This window comes from Lontra canadensis, unplaced genomic scaffold, assembly GCF_010015895.1.
Source record: "Lontra canadensis isolate GAN:19392208 unplaced genomic scaffold, GSC_riverotter_1.0 scaffold131, whole genome shotgun sequence".
Classification (NCBI taxonomy): domain Eukaryota; kingdom Metazoa; phylum Chordata; class Mammalia; order Carnivora; family Mustelidae; genus Lontra; species Lontra canadensis.
In genome coordinates, this window is record NW_022631125.1 from 633492 (window position 1) to 652684 (window position 19193).

At 39.6% G+C, this 19193-nt stretch overlaps 1 protein-coding gene across 1 annotated transcript in view; it reads left to right on the forward strand.

The window, feature by feature from the left end:
• MED14OS (MED14 opposite strand) overlaps positions 1-19193 on the forward strand; it is a 352748-nt gene that overhangs the window by 271893 nt on the left and 61662 nt on the right. Inside the window, exon 5 of the mRNA XM_032842506.1 lies at positions 15446-15594. The gene's annotated coding sequence lies outside the window, so the exon portion shown is untranslated. The remainder of the gene's footprint in view (positions 1-15445; positions 15595-19193) is intronic.

Genomic DNA, 19193 nt, shown 5'->3' on the forward strand with positions numbered 1-19193 from the left:
TTATAAAGCCATATTCATAGTAGTATTCACAATCACCAAAAGATGGAAGCAACGCATCTCTTTTGATGGATACATGATGCACAAAATGTGGTATATCCATACAATGGAATATTATTCAGCCACAAAAAGAGGGAAATATTGACATGTGCTACAACATGGATGAATCTTGAGGACATTATGCTGAGTGAAATATGCTAGTCACAAAAAGACATATACTGTATGATTCCACTTGTATGAAGTACCTAGAGTGATTAAATTCACAGAGACAGAAGGTAGAATGGTGATTGATAGGGGTTATGGGGAGGGGAGAATGAATTTTTTAGTGAGTACAGTTTCAGTTTTGCAAGATGAAAAGAATTCCAGAGGTTGGTTGTACAACTATAAATGTACTTAACACTATTAAACTGTACACTGTACAAATCAAATCTAAAAAAATTAAAATAAATAAACTACACATTTAAAAATGGTTAGGATGTAAAAAGTTAAGGAAATATAACTAAAAAGTTTAAAGTGGTTTAGATGGTACACTTTATGTTACATGAATTTTGCCACAATTTAAAAAATTTAAATGTGTATTTTTAAATGTCTTTAAGGATTATTTATTTATTTATTTTAGAGGGAGAGAGAGTGTGCATGCAAGTGGGGAGAGAGGCAGAGGAAGAGAAAGAGAGAACCTCAAGTAGACTCCACATTGACCATAGAGCCCAGTGCAGGGCTTGATCTCACAACCCATGAGATCATTACCTGAGCTGAAACCAAGAATCAGATGCTTAATAAACTGAGCCACCCAGGCACCCCATGTATTTTTTTAAATTAAATTTTTAAAGCAAATGTGGGTCTCAAACCCACAACCCCAAGATCAAGAGTCACATGCTCTACCAGCTGAGCCGGCCAGGTACCCCTAAATGTGTATGTTTTATAAATTTTTTTCTGAGTCTATGGCTTGTTTTGTCAGTCTCATGTCTTTTTTGTTTCTTTGTTTTATTTATTTAAGCAATCTCTACACCCAACATGGGGCTTGAACCCATAACTCTGAGATCGAGAGTTGCACACTCCTCCAACTGAGCCAGCCAGGTGCCCTGACATTCTCTAATGTCTTTTTTTTTTTTTCTCTAATGTCTTTAAAAGGACCAAGGTTTTTAATTTTCATGAAGTCCAATTTATCATTTGGGGAAGGATTATACTTTTAGTGTTATATCTAAGACATCTTTGCCCCACCAGAGGTCATTTTCCTGCCTCTTCATATGCCTGGTAATCTTTGATTGGATGCCAGACATTGTGAATTTTACTTTGTTGGTTGCTGGATATTTCTGTGTTCCCATAAATATTCTTAAGCTTTGTTCTGGGATGCAGCTCAGCTACTTATAAATAGTTTAATCCTTTTGGGTCTTGCTCTCATGATTTGTTAGGTGGGTCTGGAGTAATGATCAGTTTAGGGATAATTATTCCCCATTACTGAGGCAAGACCTTCCTGAGTACTTGAATTTTTTTTTTTAAGATTTTATTTATTTATTTGACAGATAGAGATCACAAGTAGGCAGAGAGGCAGGCGGAGAGAGAGGAGGAAGTAGGCTCCCTGCCGAGCAGAGAGCCCGATGTGGGGCTCGATCCCAGGACCCTGAGATCATGAACTGTGCCGAAGGCAGAGGCTTTAACCCACTGAGCCACCCAGGCGCCCCCTGAGTACTTGAATTTCTTATAGGCAGCATATAGTTGTTTCTTTTTTTCCACATTAGTTAAGTATTATTTATATAAAATTATGAGACCAAAAATACATTTTTATAATTAGTAAGTTTATGTTGTACTGGTGTATCATCACCTCCATGTGTTTTATCAATAATAAAATATTTTCTTTCTTTTTTTTTTTAAAGATTTTATTTATTTATTTGACAGACAGAGATCACAAGTAGACAGAGAGGCAGGCAGAGAGAGAGAAGGAAGCAGGCTCCCTGATGAGCAGAGAGCCCGATGTGGGACTCGATCCCAGGACCCTGAGATCATGACCTGAGCCGAAGGCAGCAGCTTAACCCACTGAGCCACCCAGGTGCCCGATAATAAAATATTTTGAAAGGAAAAAGTTTTATGTTTTAGTATAGCACTTGTTTCCTGCTGTTCCTTTGTTTATTTGTTTGTTTTTAATTATTTTTATTAACATATAATGTATTATTTGCCTCAGGGGTACAGGTCTGTGAATCATCAGGCTTACACATTTCACAGCACTCATCATAGCACATACCCTCCCCAATGTCCATAACCCAACCACCCTCTCCCTAACCCCCACCCCCCAGCAACCCTGAGTTTGTTTTGTGATATTAAGAGTCTCTTATGGTTTGCCTCCCTTTGAGAGACAGAGTGAGGTGTTGTGGGGGGTAGGGAAGGAAAAAATGAAACATATAGTTGTCTCTTAAGGTGTTTAAGTCATTTACATGTAATGTAATTTTTAAATGGCTAGGTTTGAGTCCATCATCTTATTTGTTTCTATCTGACCCATCTGCTCTTTGTTTCTTTTTTCCCATTTTTCTCCTTTTTTTGTTGTTGTTCATATTGAACATTTTGTATGATTCCATTTCATCACCTTTGTTGGTTAATAGCAGAAGAGACAGTCAAAGATTCAAAGCACAGGAAGGATTGATTGTGTTGTTGCTGCCTTAAAGATGGAGGAAGCCATGTGTCAGGGAACATAAGTGGCCTCTAGGAATGGAGAGTAGCCCCCAGTGGTCAGTTAGCTAGGAAATGTAGACCTCAGTTCAACAAGCACAAGGAGCTGAAGTCTGTCAACAAGAATTAACTTGGAAGTGGATATTTCCCCAGAACTACCACACAAGAATTTTGTGTTGCCAACAACTTGATTTCAACTTGTGACACCCTGAACAGAGAACCTAGCTATGCTGTGCCTGACTTCTGATTTATAGACTATGTGCTAATAAGTGGGTGTTGTTCTATGCTGTCAAATTTGTGGTAACTTATTATGCAGCAATAGAAAATAACTATAGATTGTTTTTAAATTTTAATGATTGTCTTAGGGTTTATAGTGCACGTATTTAACTCACCAGTTTACTTTTAAGTGATATTATACCTGCTTCATTTATAGTATAAGGGCCTTACAATAGTATACTTCCATTTCTCTCCTCTTGGTCCTTATGCTATTGTTGCCATGTCCTTAACTTTTACATAGGTTATGAACTTCGTAATACATTGTGCTTATTTTTGCTTAACCAGTCAATTATCTTTTAATGAGATTTACATCATTAAAACATTTTACATATTTATTCATGTAGTTAACCTTTTCTGGTGCTCTTCATTTCTTTGTGTAGATCCAGACTTCCATCTGGTATCACTTTTCTTCTGCCTGAAGGATCTCCTTTAACATTTCTTGTACAGCACGTGTGCTAGTGATGAATTCTTTCAACTTTTGTATGTTTGAAAATGACTTCATATTGCTTTACCTTACGAAAGGTATTTTCCCAGGTATAGAATTCTAGTGTTTTTATGTTTGTTACTTATATTTGTTGAGTTTCTAGGACCTGTAGGTTTATAATTGTCATGAAGTTTAGAATGTTCTGTCCATTATTTCTTCATATTTTTTTGTCCTCCCGCCTCCCCTTTCAGGGGCTCTAATTACCATATACTAGACCACTTGAAGTTGTCAAATAGCTCACTGGTGCTCTTTTACTTTTTCAAAAGTCCTTTGTTCTCTATGTGTTTAATTTTGGATAGTTTCATTACTATGTCTTCAAATGAATTTTTTTCTTCCTCCAAAATCGTAAAGAGCACCTACCAAAAAATCCTACAGCTAACATTATACTTAATGGTGAAATAATGAATGTTTTCTCCTTAAAAGCAGAAACAGGTAAAAATGCCATTCTCTCCACTGCTATTTAACAGTGTACTAGAAACCTGACTCAGTGTAGCCAAGGCAAGAAAAATTAAAGGCCTACAGACCAGAAAGAAAACAGTAAAACTATTTTCTTTGTAGATGACACAATTATTTACTTAGAAAACCTTAAAGAAGATACACGACTACAACCTAACTTTTCAATGTCACAGAATACAAAGTTAATTTTTGAAACTCAATTATATTTTTATATGTTATTAGCAAGTGATTACAAAATAAGATTTTATATGAAGTTCATGTAAAATAGCATCAGAAAACAGAAAATACTTGGGAATAAATTTAACATATGCAAGACCACTGCACTAGAAAACAATTTTTTTTTTATCTTAAGTAAGCTATATGCTCAACTTGGGACTTGAATTCACCACCCCAAGATCAAGAGTTGCATGCTCTACTGACTGAGCCAGCTGGGTGCTCCAAAAACTTGAAAGAAAAACTAAATAGAGGGGGGAAATAGAGCATATCCCTGGATTGGAAGACTCAATATTGTTAATCTGTCAATTCTACCTACACAGATCTATAGATTCAATGCAATCTTTATCTAAATACTAGCAGTTATTTTTGTAGATATTGAATATCTAGTTCTAAAGTTATGGAGGGGCGCCTGGGTGGCTCAGTGGGTTAAAGCCTCTGCCTTCAGCTCAGGTCATGATCCCAGGGTCCTGGGATCGAGCCCCGCATCTGGCTCTCTGCTCAGCAGGGAGCCTGCTTCCCTCTCTCTCTCTGCCTGCCTCTCTGCCTACTTGTGATCTCTCTCTCTGTCAAAACAAAAAAAATTAAAGTTATGAAAATATAAAGACCTAGACTACCCAAAGTATTTTAAAAAGAACAAAGTTTAAGAACTTGCACTACCTGGCTTCAAGGTTAATTGTAAAGCCACACTAATCAAGAGAGTATGGTATGTAAATCGATGGTGTGAGAGAGCTAGAAATAGACCCATACGTATATAGTCATTTGATTTTTTACAGAAGCCCCAAAGCAATCCAATAAGGAAAAAGAAGTTTATGCAGTAGATGATGCATAGTAACTGTCTATCCGTATGTAAAAATACAAATGTTAACTTCTACCTCACGCCATAAAAAATTAATCTGAGATAGATCATACACCTGAACCTAAGTGGTTAACATATATATATATATATATTTTTTTTTAAGATTTTATTTATTCATTTGAGAGAGAGAGACAGAGAGAGCACACAAGCAGGGGGAGAGGCAGAGGGAGAGGGAAAAGCAGACTCCCCAAGCCAGCCGGGAGCACATTGTGGGGCTCCAACCTAAGACTTGGAGATCAGAGATCATGACCTGAGCCGAAGGCAGATGCCTAACCATCTGAACCACCCAGGCGCCCCTAAACTGTATATTTTTAAAGGAACCTTTAGAAGAATATTTTCATGATTTGAGATAGGTAAAGTTTGCTTAGCAGGTCACAGAAAGCAGTGTCATAAAAGAAAATATTGATCACTTAGATTTCATCAAAATTAGAAACTCTGCTCATCAAGACACCACTAAGAATATACAAAGACAATCTATATACTAGGAGAAAAAATATTCAGGAAACATATATCTGACAAAGGACTGCTATGGAAGAAATATAAATAACTCTATAACTCAGTAGTAAAAAGACAAAGAACCCAACTTAAAACAGGCAACGGCTTGAAAAGGTGTTTCTCAAAAGAAAATAAATAGCCAATTATCACATGAAAAAGTGATCAAGATCATTAGTCATCAGAGAAATAAAAATTAAATCCACAATGAAATACTGAAGAGGGGCCGCCAAGCAAACGGACAAGGACGAATTCTTGAGACGTTTTCTGTGCAAAAAGGTGCCTTTATTATAGGATGGGCTTTATTATAGCACGGGCAGGGACAGGACCCTTGGGCAGAAAGAGCTGCACTGGGATTGTGAGGAATGACTGATGATATGCTTTTTAGTTAGTGGGGCTTAGGGATAATATAAATCTCTAAGGAATTTGCACATGTTAAAAGCAAGGTCTCCAAGACCTTGGAGGGCTAACAATTGTTAAGATAACATTGCTTTTAGTCTCTAATAAAACATCAACATTAAAGCAGTCATGAGTTCCCTGAGAAATGTCACACTCTGCACTTCTCAAGGATTTATCAGTGGGCTGCAAGTTGTAAGATTTAATTTTTGCTACATTTCTCTTGCCTTTGTTCTCCTCATCAATAGCACTATACATCTTTTAGAATGTCTAAATTCAGGGCGCCTGGCTGGCTCATTTGGTGGAGAATGGGACTCTTGATCTTGGAGTTGTGAGTTTGAGCCCCACATTGGGTGTAGAGCTTACTTTAAAAATAAAATAAAATTAGAGCACCTGGGTGGCTCAGTTGGTTAACCTTCTGCCTTCTGCTCAGGTCGTGATCCCAGGGCCCTGGGATCCAGCCCTGCGTTGGGCTCCCTGCTCAGCAGGGGAATCTGCTTTTCCTGCTGCCTCTGTTGGTGCTCTCTCGCTCTCTCTCTCTCACTTACTTTCTCTCTCAAAGAAATAAAAGCTTAAAAAAAAAAAAAACTTAACTTTAATCTTAAAAAAAGAATGGCTAAATTTAAATGACCAACATCCTGTAGGTTGGTGAAGATGTAGAATAACTAACTGGAATTCTTTTTTTTTTAATTTATTTTTATTTTTTTATTGTGTTATGTTAGTCACCATAAAATACATCATTAGTTTTTGATGCAGTGTTCCAAGATTCATTGTTTATGCACCATACCCAGTGCTCCATGCAATACATGCCACCACCAGGCCCACCCATCCTCCCACCACCTGTTCCTCTCCAAAACCCTCAGTTTGTTTCTGAGTCCACAGTCTCTCATGCTTCATGTCCCTGTCTGATTTACCCCAATTCACTTTTCCTTTCCTTTTCCTAATGTCCTCCATGTTATTCCTTATGCTCCACGAGTAAGTGAGACCATATGATAATTGACTCTCTCTGCTTGACTTATTTCACTCAGCATAATCTCCTCCAGTCCCATCCATGTTGATGGAAAAGTTGGGTAATCATCCTTTCTGGTGGCTGAGTAATATTCCATTGTATATATGGACCACATCTTCTTTATCCATTCATCTGTTGAAGGGCATCTGAGCTCTTTCCACAGTTTGGTGACTGTGGCCATTGCTGCTATGAACATTGGGGTACATATGGCCTTTCTTTTCACTACATCTGTATCTTTGGGGTAACTAACCAGAATTCTTAAACCTTGTCAGTGAGAATGTAAAACTGTATAACAATTTTCAAAAAAGATGTGGCAATTTCTTATAAAACTACACATTTACTGCCCAGTAACCCATCAATTCCATTCCTATTTACCTCAAAGAAATGAAACATATTTACACAAAGACTTCTACATGACTCTTCATAACAGCTTTATTTATAATAGCCAGAATGAGGAAATATCAATAGGACAATTGATGATCCCAGGTGTCCCATCAATAGGGGAATGGATAAACAAAATCTTGCATATTCATGCAATGAAATATTACTCAGAAGGAATGAGCTACTGATACATGCAACAGCATGAAGAATCTCAAAAACGTAAAGCTGAAAGAAGCCTAACACAAGAGTACATACTGTATGATTTTATTTGTATGATATCCTAAAAACAAACAAACAAACAAACAAACAAAAAACAACTTAAGGGGCGCCTGGGTGGCTCAGTTAAGCATCTAACTCTTGATTTCAGCTCAGGTCACGATTTCAGCGTTGTGAGATGGAGCTGACCATTGGGCTCTGTGCTGTGTGTAGAGCCTGATTAAGATTCTCTCTCTGGGGATGCCTGGGTGGCTCAGTAGGTTAAGGGTCTACCTTCAACTGAGGTCATGATCCTGGGATCCAGTCCTGCATAGGGAATCCCTGCTCAGCAGGGAGTCTGCTTCTCCCTCTGCCTGCCTTTTTTTTTTTTTTTTTTTTAGTGCAAAATGGTGGTTTTATTAAAGCACCGGGACAGGATCCGTGCACAGAAAGAGTGGCATCAGTGTTGTGGGGGGAACTGATACACCCTTGGAAGGTGGGGGAGGTAAGGAAAGGGAAGGGTTTCAAAAGAACTTTCCCATGCTAAAGAAGACCTACAAGATACTGGAGACCTTGCCATTGTCAGGTGAGGTGGTTTGACCTTCTAGCAGGGAATGAACATGAAGATGGTTGGAACAGGCATTCTTTTTTTTTTCAAGGAGACTTGAGTTCCCCGCCTGCTGCTCCCCCTGCTTGTGCTCTCTCTCTCTCTCTCTGACAAATAAATAAATAAATAAATAAAGATTCTCTTTCTCCCTCTCTCTCTGCCCCTCCTCTCACCTCCCTCTCTTAAAAAAAAATTAAACTGTGTGATATTCTAGAATGAACAGAACTAATCTACAGTGGAAAAAGTAAGAGCAGTGGTTGCCTCTGGCAGATAGGGTTGGGTAATGACAGAGAAAGAACATGAGGAAACTTTCATGAGTGAAAGAAGTGTTATATGTCCTTTTTTCTTCCCCTCACTCTTTGCCTTCTTTTTTATTGGATTTGACTTTTTCTAATTGATTCTTTGTGTATTCTGGATACAATCCTTTGTCAGCTATCATGTTGAAAATATAAAAATATCATCTCTATGTTAACTAACTAGAATTTATTTATTTATTTTTATTTATTTATTTTTTAAGGTTTTATTGGAACATCTTCACACTCGTCTGCTTACATCTTGTCTGTGGCTGCTTTTGAGTTCCTTTTTAAAAGATTTTATTTATTTATTTGCGAGAGAGAAAAAGAGAGCTTGAGCAGGGAGAGGGAGAAGCAGACTCCACACTGAGCAGGGAGCCTGATGCAGGGCTCAGTCCCAGGACCCTGAGATCATGACCTGAGCCAAAGGCAGACACTTAACTGGCTGAGCCACCCAGGTGCCTCACTAACAAGAATTCAAATAAAAATTTGAAGGAAAAAAGAATTGTCTCCTTATTTGTGGCTTATGGTTTCACTTTTTCCTGTATGTCTTTTGATTAACATTAGGTCTTAGTTTAAGTGTATTCAAATGTGTAAGCTTTTCTTTACAGTTTGTACTTTTTTTCATCTTACTTAAGAATTTACCACTATCACAAGATCATAAAGACAGTTCTCTTACATTATGTCCTAAAAAGTTTTCCAGACCTTTTTTTCTCTGCAGGTATATAATTTGTGTAGTAAGAAAACAGGCTGACATCATGGGTACTGGCTTCATGATATTTAGCAATATATTTTCAACATACTTTCATGTGAATAAATGTATCAGTAGTGTTGTGGGTGGGGTTTCCCAGGAAACGGACTCAGATAGAGATTTGGGTACAGGAAGTTTATTAGGTAAGGCTTTTGGGATCAACATGTATGGGGGAAGGGAGCGAAGCGGGATCAGAGGGAAGAGGAAGGGTACAGAGGCAACAAGGGCTCCAACTTCATAGTTGAGAGGGCCTCGAAAGTCCCAAATTGAAGAGGGTTGCCTTTTATACTCCCATGTTGTTAGATGTGGCTGCCTCCAGCGAGGCTGTTTGGACAGTGGCTAAGGCAGCTGACTTCAACGGAATACAATTCCTGGAGATGGCTGCCAGATGAAGGCGGCCAACCGGTAGTATTCCCCATAGCCGGTCCCGTCCTGAAGGAGTATCAGAGCAGCACATCACAGAATCCACCATAGTTAGGGACAGTTCTGACTCTAACTAGCAGAAAGCCCGGACAAACCTTCCTTAATAAACAGGAGTCTGTCTTGCTTAACAGAAGGTCTCCTGTAGATAATCGTTGCCATCAACAGCATCTGTCCTTTTTATCTGGAAAGCAAAAACGTTCTCAGAAGTCCCCAGAAGACTTTCCCTGCAAATTAATTAGCCAGAGCTGGATCACAAGTACATCTCTAGGTGCAGGGGAAGTTGGGAAAGTGGGAACAGGATTGTCACGAGTTTGTGCTTGGATCCCTGGACATTGCTGCTCTGAACAGTCTCCGGGTTCTGTTAGCATCAAGAAAAAAGGGAAAGGATTTTAGTCAGGCACTTAACAAAGCCTGCCACAAACAGAACTCTACAGAGTTATCTGGAATAACTGCATATGGATATAACTTACTGAAAGTCTCTGTTTTGCTACACGTTTGGTTGTTTTCAGCTTTTTGCTATTATTCACTGTGCTGCAATAAACATCCTTGTAATTTTTCTCTGCCCATATCCTCAATTATCACTCCGGAATGAAATGCAACATACGTAACTGTTCAGAGGAGGGAATGTGCTTTTAAAGAATCTTGATGCAGATTACCAAGGTGTACCTTTGAAAGGCCTCCAAGTCTTTTAGAAGGCCATTCATTGTACCTTTATGATTTTGTCTTCCGTCAGCAGTGAAGGAAGAGGCCTATCCTTACTGACACTGGATATTAACATTCTCGTTAATTTGCATCAGTTTTATATTTTTAAAAAGTACCTCATTTTAGTTTGCATTTTCTATTGATTTTTATTGTCCATATTTGCTAATTTTTGCATTGTGGTCCAAAAACTGTCCTTTGGGCCTCTTGGGTTTTTTTGGAAAGTATTGAGATGTAATCAGTGTTTGGCTCTTGTGCTGTGGGGGTTGATTCCAGAATGCCTGAGCTTTTTGCTGGTCAAGGCATGAATATACTGATTAACAGTGTTTCCATTTAATGCTGCTGAGGAAGGATTTCAACCTAGTTTGTTAGAATTATATATTGATAGCAATGAGAGTGATAATTTGCAGGTGGTCTTGGTGTTAGGGACCACCCGCCCCAGGGCTCTGCTGCTGAGTCTGGGTACATTTCAGGAAAATGGCTACGTGTTAGGAATACCTAAATATATATTCATAATTAGTATTCACAGCAGCAGCAGAAGAGCTACGCATGAGTACTTTGTAACATGAATATTTTTATGACCTATAAATTGTACTCTGTATAAATGCCAAAAGTATTTTTAAAATATCACTCAGAAAGGTAAAAGGAGAAAAAAATCATTTTGCTAATTAATCCAATGAAGAATGATGACATATGAATTTAGAAACATATGCCATAGCTATCTTAATGAGAAACATGGCATGGCTGTTTTAAAAACATTTACTGAATATATAGTTCATGAATAATAGATCTCTTACTCCAGTAGATATTTTCTTAGTGAAAAAGGGTTAACAGCTATTTTTATAGCAAAAATAAAACCAGAGTGCTACAGATCCAACAAAATGACTTGAATATTTTATTATCTCTAAATATATGAATATATTGTACTAAAAATTTCTGGGATAATTTTTATTGCATTTTTTTATGACTTGTGTAATCATTATTGCACTTTATAATTTTTGCATACATTATAGTTCTTGTATGTAAGTAATAAATATTTAGTAGCTCAGAAAAATATCCTATAAGTCCACATGCACTTCAGGTTAAAGATTCAGAAAAATAAATTTAAATAGTCAAAAATGATATTTACTATCACTTCTAAATTAGTAAGAGTTGTCTTTGAAATACAGAGTAATGACATAAGCTAACTTAGTAAGCATTATGTGAAAATACATGGCCACTACAAGAATATACTTAAGTACATCTGTCAAAATAGTAAAGATGAAAAAGAATTAGACTACCCAGTTCTGATAAGAATACAGAGAAAACTCTATACTTACTAAGTAGAAATATCATGCAGTGTAGCTCTTTTGTGAACCAATTTAGCAGTACATAAACAGCGCATAAAAATTATTCATAATTTTGACTTAATAAATATGTGAGTCTAGTAGTCTGAGATAATAATCCTACACCCAGGGGCACCTGGGTGGTGCAGTCTGTTGAGCTTGACTCTGGGTTTTGGCTCAGGTCATGATCTCCGGGTCATGGGATCCAGCCCCGCATCGGGCTCCGTGCTTGGGACTCTGTCTCTGTGCTTGGGACTCTGTCTCATTCTCCCTCTGCCCCTCCCATCCCCCCTCTCTCTAAAAAACAATAAAGAAATAAGTCTTCAAAAACAAATCCTACATCAATGGCACCTGGGTAGCTCAGTTGGTTAGGTGACTGCCTTTGGCTCAGGTCATGATCCCAGGGTCTTGGGATCGAGCTCTGCATCTGGCTTTTTGCTCGGCAGGGAGCCTGCTTCTCCCTCTACCTGCTACTCCACCTGCTTGTGCTCTCTCTCCCTCTCAACTAAACAAACAAATAAATCTTTAAAAAAAATCCTACGTCAAGAGAAACCCGTATACACAAAGATATTTGTTGCAGTGCTATTTATAATGATGAAGATGATAAACAATGTAGACATCCAAAAATTGGAGAATTAATAATTAATGAAGCCATTAAAAATATTATTTAAACTATCGTATGTCTATATAATGAAGTTTAATGAATCTGTAAAATGGAGTGAGGAAGATCTCTGTGTGTTCCTTTTAGGTGATCTGTACAATATGGTGTTGACCGAAAGAAAGCAAGTTGCAGAAAAGTTGTAGTGTAGGGAATATATTTTGGGACTATAAATATAGGTATGTATTTTTTCATAGTTTTGAAAAGAAAAACAATGGAAAGATAAAGCAAGGACAAATGAAGGTGGTTTCCTAAAGGAGAAGGCAGCAAATGTAGAAAGCACAAAGATGGCAGCTAGACCTCTCTGAATAGATCTTGTTTTATAATTTTGTTTTGAGTAAAAGATGGCCCCCAAAGATTCCCACCTCCTAGTATTTACATTCTTGTGAAGTTCCCTTGCCATTGCAGCAGGGTTGGTCTGTGTGACCAGTAGAATTTGGCAGAAGTGATAGTATGTAACTTCCAAGATTAGACTCTAAAGGACAATGTGGCTTCTGTTTTATTCTTTTTCTCTTGGATCACTTGTTCTGGGGGAAGCCAGTTGCCTGGTTGAGCAGTCCCACATGGTGAGGATCTGAGCTCTGCCAACAGTCACGTGGGTGAACCATCTTGGAAGCAGATGTCCAGTCCCAGTTAAACCCCGAGATGACTGCAGCCCTAGCTGACATCTTGACTGTATTTCATGAGAAACCCTGAACTAGAACCACCCAGCTAACGCCATTCCAGATTTCTGACACTCAGAATCTGTGAGATAATAAATACTTGTTATTTTAAGTTCGATTTTATTTGCCAGGCAGCAACTATAAAATTGTTTAAAATAACCATAAAATTGTTTAAAATAATTTAAAAACTGAGTATCATTCTTACAAATTGAAGATAAACTGAAGCAAATGAACCCAAGCATATATCAAGTTGGTGGCAAAACTACACAGAGAATAATTATTCCACGGGGATTGCAAACACAGTATTTTTACAGTACATCCCTAGTGACCTAGCTTCTAAGGACAATAAGAACTGCAAATAAATCTGAAATGGCATTCAGTGGTCTAATTGTCAACAATAACATTGATATTGTTACTCTGACGCTCCTCTATACGGTAGAATCAAGCGAATAAGTCATTATGTTAATGTCATTAAGAACCAAGATTTTACACATGGGAGAAAAGAGATACAAACACAGAATTAAAGAAATTAAGTAAAAATCCTTTAATCTTTCATTTGGATTGGAAATAGCAGTATGAATGTATAGTTTATTTTTCTTTTTCTAAGAAATATGTCTTTCCTAGCTCGGTGTACTGAAAAGGCCTAAAAGAAATGACAACATAATAGCAGTAAATACCCAGCGTCCAGATTATGGTGACTAAATATAATTTAAAACAAACAAACAAACAAAAAACACAGAGCTTCTTAGGGAAGAGCTAATTTCAGTTCTGAGGCTGGAAATATATAAAAGATGAACCTAGAATATCTTAACTAGAAATTAAGGACTACAAGGGTTGTATTAAAGGATTAAGGAACCAACTTTTTAAGGGGTTCTCACTGGCCCGAGATAGAACACTTTAAGCATGAAAAAGCATAATGACTACAAAGTAGTGTATGTATTTATACATCAAATATTTTAGAACTACATGAGTTCACCCTGATACTAAAAAATAAAACCTTGAACGGCCTGGGTGATTCAGTCGTGATCCCAGAGTCCTGGCTCAGGCTCCCTGCTCTGGGAGGAGTCTATTTCTCCCTCATCCTCTGCCCCTCTCCCGCCTTGTGCTCTCTCTCTTTCTCAAAAAATAAAGAAAATCTTAAAAAAAAAAAAAAAAACCACCTCACTGGTCACTTTTTGGAGGCTGCTAGGACACTAACTTATTAATCATAAAATTGAGAAAGGAAAAAAAAAATTAAACACCTATTCTGCCTGCCTGTATTTCAGAGCATTCGGAATTGATGAGAAAGTTTAAGAAGTTAAAAAAAAAGTTAAAGTTAAAAAAAGAATTAAAGAAAAAAAGAATTCAAGCTCTGTAAGGAAAATCACCATTTATGAAGGAATAGCTCAGGTTATGGAAAGGCTTCAATATGTTGATCTGAGTGGTGGTTATGTGGATGCATACTATAAAAATATTCCTCAAGCTGTTTACTTAGTTTTTGTGCGTTTTATTGTTGGTAAAGTACAGCTCAGTTTAATAATTTTACCTCAATTTAAAAAAATGACCATAGTGCCTTCCAATGAAGGGTAATAGATGTACACGGCTCACTATGAAATACCCTTGCCAAAAAAATTGAACCTGAATCTAGCCATGGCTGCAGATGTAACTGTGGGCTTCCAGAAAGTAAAGGGGACAAAGGAGCATGTTAAATCATACCAACAGGATTCAACCAGACAAACTGAGAATCTGGGACATTCTACAGGGCAAATGATATTGTTCCTCTGGTGAATAAAAATGGTATACAGGAATGGGGAAAGGGGAAGAAAGGATTCTAGATGAAGAGAGAATTAAGAGCTATGCTAACAAAAACAATACTTGGCCATTGTTTGGGTCTTGATTCAGACAAACCACCTGTAAAAAGCCGTTTTTGAGACAACCAGGAAAACTTGAACCCAGACTAGGTATTCGAATATATTAAGGAATCAATGTTAATTTTATTAGGTGTGATAATGGTACTGTGTTCATAAAGTCTGTATCCTGTTAGACACTTAAGTATTTATGGGTGAAATTATGTCATTTCCTTTAAAGTAAGTCCCAGGAGGGGGCGGGGGTAACTACGGAGGGAAATAAATGAAGCAAGAAAGCCAAAGTAGGGCGCCTGGGTGGCTCAGTTGGTTAAGCAACTGCCTTCGGCTCAGTTCATGATCCCGGAGAGCCAGGACTGAGTCCCGCATTGGGCTCTCAGCTCCATGGGGAGTCTCGTTCTCCCTCTGACCTTCTCTGTCATGCTCTCTCACTGTCTCTCTCTCTCAAATAAATAAATAAAATCTTAAAAAAAAAAAGAAAGCCAAAGTAGTAGTAACTCTTACAGCTGAGTGACAGAGGAACTGGGATTTATTAAACTATTCTCTATTTTTCCGCATGTTATTAAGTTATTGAGCTTGAAACTCACTCTTCTATACTCTGCCTTTTGATGGGTGGGGGTGGGAAGCGAGCGTTCTCATTTCAGCTTGGCCCCTGGCTTCCTGCTAGACTCCGGCTATAGGGGGCGATAGAGGGAGACTGCGAGGCGGGAGGAGGACGTAGCGACTTAAACTCCTTTCTGTTCTTCCTTGTTCCCTCCTGTCAGCTTCCTGCTGCTGTCAGCATTCCCCCAGAACATTTCTTCACCGCCGCCCCAGCAGCGCCTTTCGTTGTCTGCAGCCGAATCCGGTTTGTCGTTTGCCAGGATTCACAGAGCCAGACTCATCCCACCCCTATCAGCAACACCAGCATGAGGTGAGTAGCACCCCCTCCTCAGGGGTCTGGGTCCCAGTTCCACGGAGCCCTTCCTCCAAGCTTCAAAGTTGTAACAATTCCATTCTCTCTCCTTTGTACCTCAGCTCTGGGGCTGGTAGCCGCTTCCTGCGCTGACTTTCTTGACGATCCCTCAGACCTCTCTTTTCACCGCTCGAGTTAGCTCCTTAACAACTTTATGCCTAGTTAACGTTTTGTTTGTTTTGCTTTTTAAATAGTAAATCCCGTCTGTTCAAATTAACTAATGCGCTTTCTACCTCCCGATTGGTCCCCGGTGAGAGGTACCCGGACTCCCATCAGTCGTGGGTTGAGGGCTGCGTTCGGGGGGCTCCTCCCCCAGCATTCCTGGTCTGCCACATGGGTAGCAAAGCCAACTTCAGCAGCTGAGCAGGTTCCAGTGGCAAGTAATACAGGCGCTACGAATTGGAAGTTGCGCCAGTGTGCACTAAAGTGATAAAGAAGGTGGGGGTGGCTCGGCGATTTTGCTGCACAGCCACATGCCCTTTATAAAACATTAATTTCTAATTACGGAAGCGTTAATTGTCCTTGAAGGACAGTTAGGAAGAAAAAACTGAAGTCCTCTCTGTCACCAGCCCCAGTTCTGATTCCCTTCTCTTCCCTCCTACCCGAGGCAGCCAGTGTTAACGGCTTAGCATTTACATGTGTTTTTCTACATATATATGCTTATTAAAACATATATGGCATTAGGTGTAGGTTTAACTTTTTTTGCATAGTAATACGTATCTTTTTGCAAGTTGCTTTATTCACTAAACAGTTTGTCTTGTATGTCACTCCATATGATGACGTATAGACCCACCTTATTCGTTTCTTTCTTTTGTTTTTAAGATTTTTATTTATTGGGGCACCTGAGTGGCTCAGCTGTTTAAACGGCTTCCTTCAGCCCAGGTCATGATCTCAGGGTCCTGGGATCGAGCTCTGCATCAGGCTCCCTGCTCAGCAGGAGCCTGCTTCTCCCTCTCCCTGTTTTCTCTTCTCTCTACCTGTCTCTGTCAAATAAATACATAAAATCTTAAAAAACCCTCTTATTAAAAAAAAAAGATTTTTATTTATATGAGAGGGGGAAGGGCAGAGGGAAAAGCCGACTCCCTTCTGAGCAGGGAGTCTGAGGCAAGGCTCCATCCCAGGATCCAGAGATCATGACCTGAGCCGAAAGTCAGGCAGTTAACTGTCTGAGCCACCCAGGCGCCCCATCTCATTCTTTTCACCTGCTTCGTAATATTCCTTATTAAGGGTGCATATGTCCTTGTTTATTTCCCTCTTGCCCTGTGTTCACTCTTACCCACATTCTATGATTAATGTTCATGTCCCTGCATCTTTGTACCTGTTCAGGAGTGTTTATTTCTAGAGTCGAGACGGTAGAAGAAATGTTGGGTCAGACAGAATGTGTATTTGCAATTTGCATTAGATGTTAAAAATATGTCCTCCAAAAGGTGGTTGCAGTTTACAAGCTGTGGTATTGTGATTGGTAATAAGAAATATAAATTTGGCCTCCCTTTCGTTTCTCGCATACAGCTCCTAAAACCCTTGGAATTTCCGAAGTGAGGAGAGCAACAAAGGTGTCTTTTGTTATGTTAATGAGTGACATTTGGGCTGCACCTAAGGATGGGGGCTGGTTGCCAGGGGAACCAAGTATGAATAAAGGGTTGGAACTTTCAGTCCCACCCCCTGACCTCCCCGGAGGGGAGAGGGGTTGGAGGTTGAATCAATCACCAATGGCCAATGATTAAATCAATCATGACTTTGTAATGAAGCCTCCATAAAACCCCAAAGAACGGGGTTCGTAGAGCTTTCAGGTTGTTGAACACGTGGAGTTTTGGGCACAGTGGCAGGCCTGGAGAGGGCATGGAAGCCCCTCGTCCTTTCCCCATACCTTGCCCTGTGGATCTCTTCCATCTAGCTGTTTCTGGGTTATATCCTTTTATAACAAACCGGTGATCTAGTAAGTAAGATGTTACTCCGAGTTCTGTGAGCCGCTCTAGCAAATTAATCGAACCCCAGGAGATGGTCATTGGAACCTCCAGTCTATAGCTGGTCAGTCAGAAGCAGGGGAACAGCCTGTCTTGCAACTGGCATCTGAAGTTGGTGTAGGGTGGCTGGGGGCAGGGGAACAGCCTTGTAGGACTGAACTCTTTAACCTGGGCAGTCTGGTGCCATCTCCGGGTAGGTGGTATTGGAATTGAGTTGAATTCTTGGGACTCAAACTGCTGGTGTCAGGAATTGCTTGCTATTGTGTGGAAAGCCCTTCCCCCCAGCTTTGGATTTGGGTCCGGGAACCCAAAAGGGTTGGTGTTCAGTGAATTGGGATTTGTAGACTGTCCCTGGCTCACAGAAGCATGTGGTTTGGGAAAAGAAAGGATAAAAGGAAGAAGGGTGGTGGTGAAGCTCTTGATTCCTGGGTGTCCATGTGGTCACCCAAGGAACGGAGCAGCAACTGTGCTGTGTTCAGTTACTAAACAAGGACTCAGCTCCTGGGCAGTTGGAATAAGGAAGTGCATACTAATGAGAAAAAGGCAAAATATTCAATCCCTTGGTCATTGTTATCTGTAATAGCTAAACTAAAAGGGAACGCTCAGTTGGACTTTGATGCTAGTCCAGATTCTGATTTCAGTGAGTCTGATCTTTGGCCATTAGCCTCAAAGCCGTCCCCCAAGGTAAAAGCCACTGTGGGGGAAGGGTAAAACCAGGAAACTTTTGAAACTAGGGGGCTGTAGTGTGAAAGAGTTGTTTTCATTTTGTCTGTCAGTATCCTCGGCTTCCTGAGGAAGCTTCACTGAAGGGGTTTGGGGGAGAAACTGATTGGGGGCGGTGTCTCTGCTCTGAATTCTTCTGGGTGGAAGAGTGTGTTTGGGTGGCCGTGGGACCCACTGGTCACTATGGAACAATCCCAGGTGTCTGTTAGTGATCCAGACATTCCCAAGGTGGTGGACTGCATGAAAGCCACCCTAAACCTTGTTAATCCTTAGAAAGGGGACTATCCTTAACCTGCACCAATGCCAAGTGGAACCCCGATGAAGCCAGCTGCTAGGCTTCCTATGCAAGGCATCTGGGACTGGCTTTATGATGACGGAGATATTAACCCGGCCAGTATGCCCATTACCCAGGTCAGGGTAAATGTTGTGGCTGAGGGGGTCCCTTTCAGAGGAGTGCCCCGTGTAACCTCATTGTGGCAAAACCAAAAAACAGCTCGGGAAGCCTCATCAAATTTCTTGTCTCAGTTTCTCTTCAGGTCCCTTACCGATGCTAATAGAAACCGTAGGTTAATTAACAAGCCAATGGGCAAAGTCAGGGGATACTGCCGAACTAGGTGGAAAATTTTGAAGTTACTAAGAAATACGGTAAATAAAGTGAATATTGATAGGAGTGAAACAATGAGGAAACATAAAGGGGACTTGTCCCAGCCGGGTGGACATTTTTAGGTGATTAGTAAGAAATGGGTGAACTGGGTTTTTTTGTTTTTTGTTTAGTACATATAAATTGTGTAAGTTTTTAAAAAAAGAAATGGGATGAATAAAACACTGATGGGATAAAGACAAAGGCTTTAATATAGCACTACCTAATGT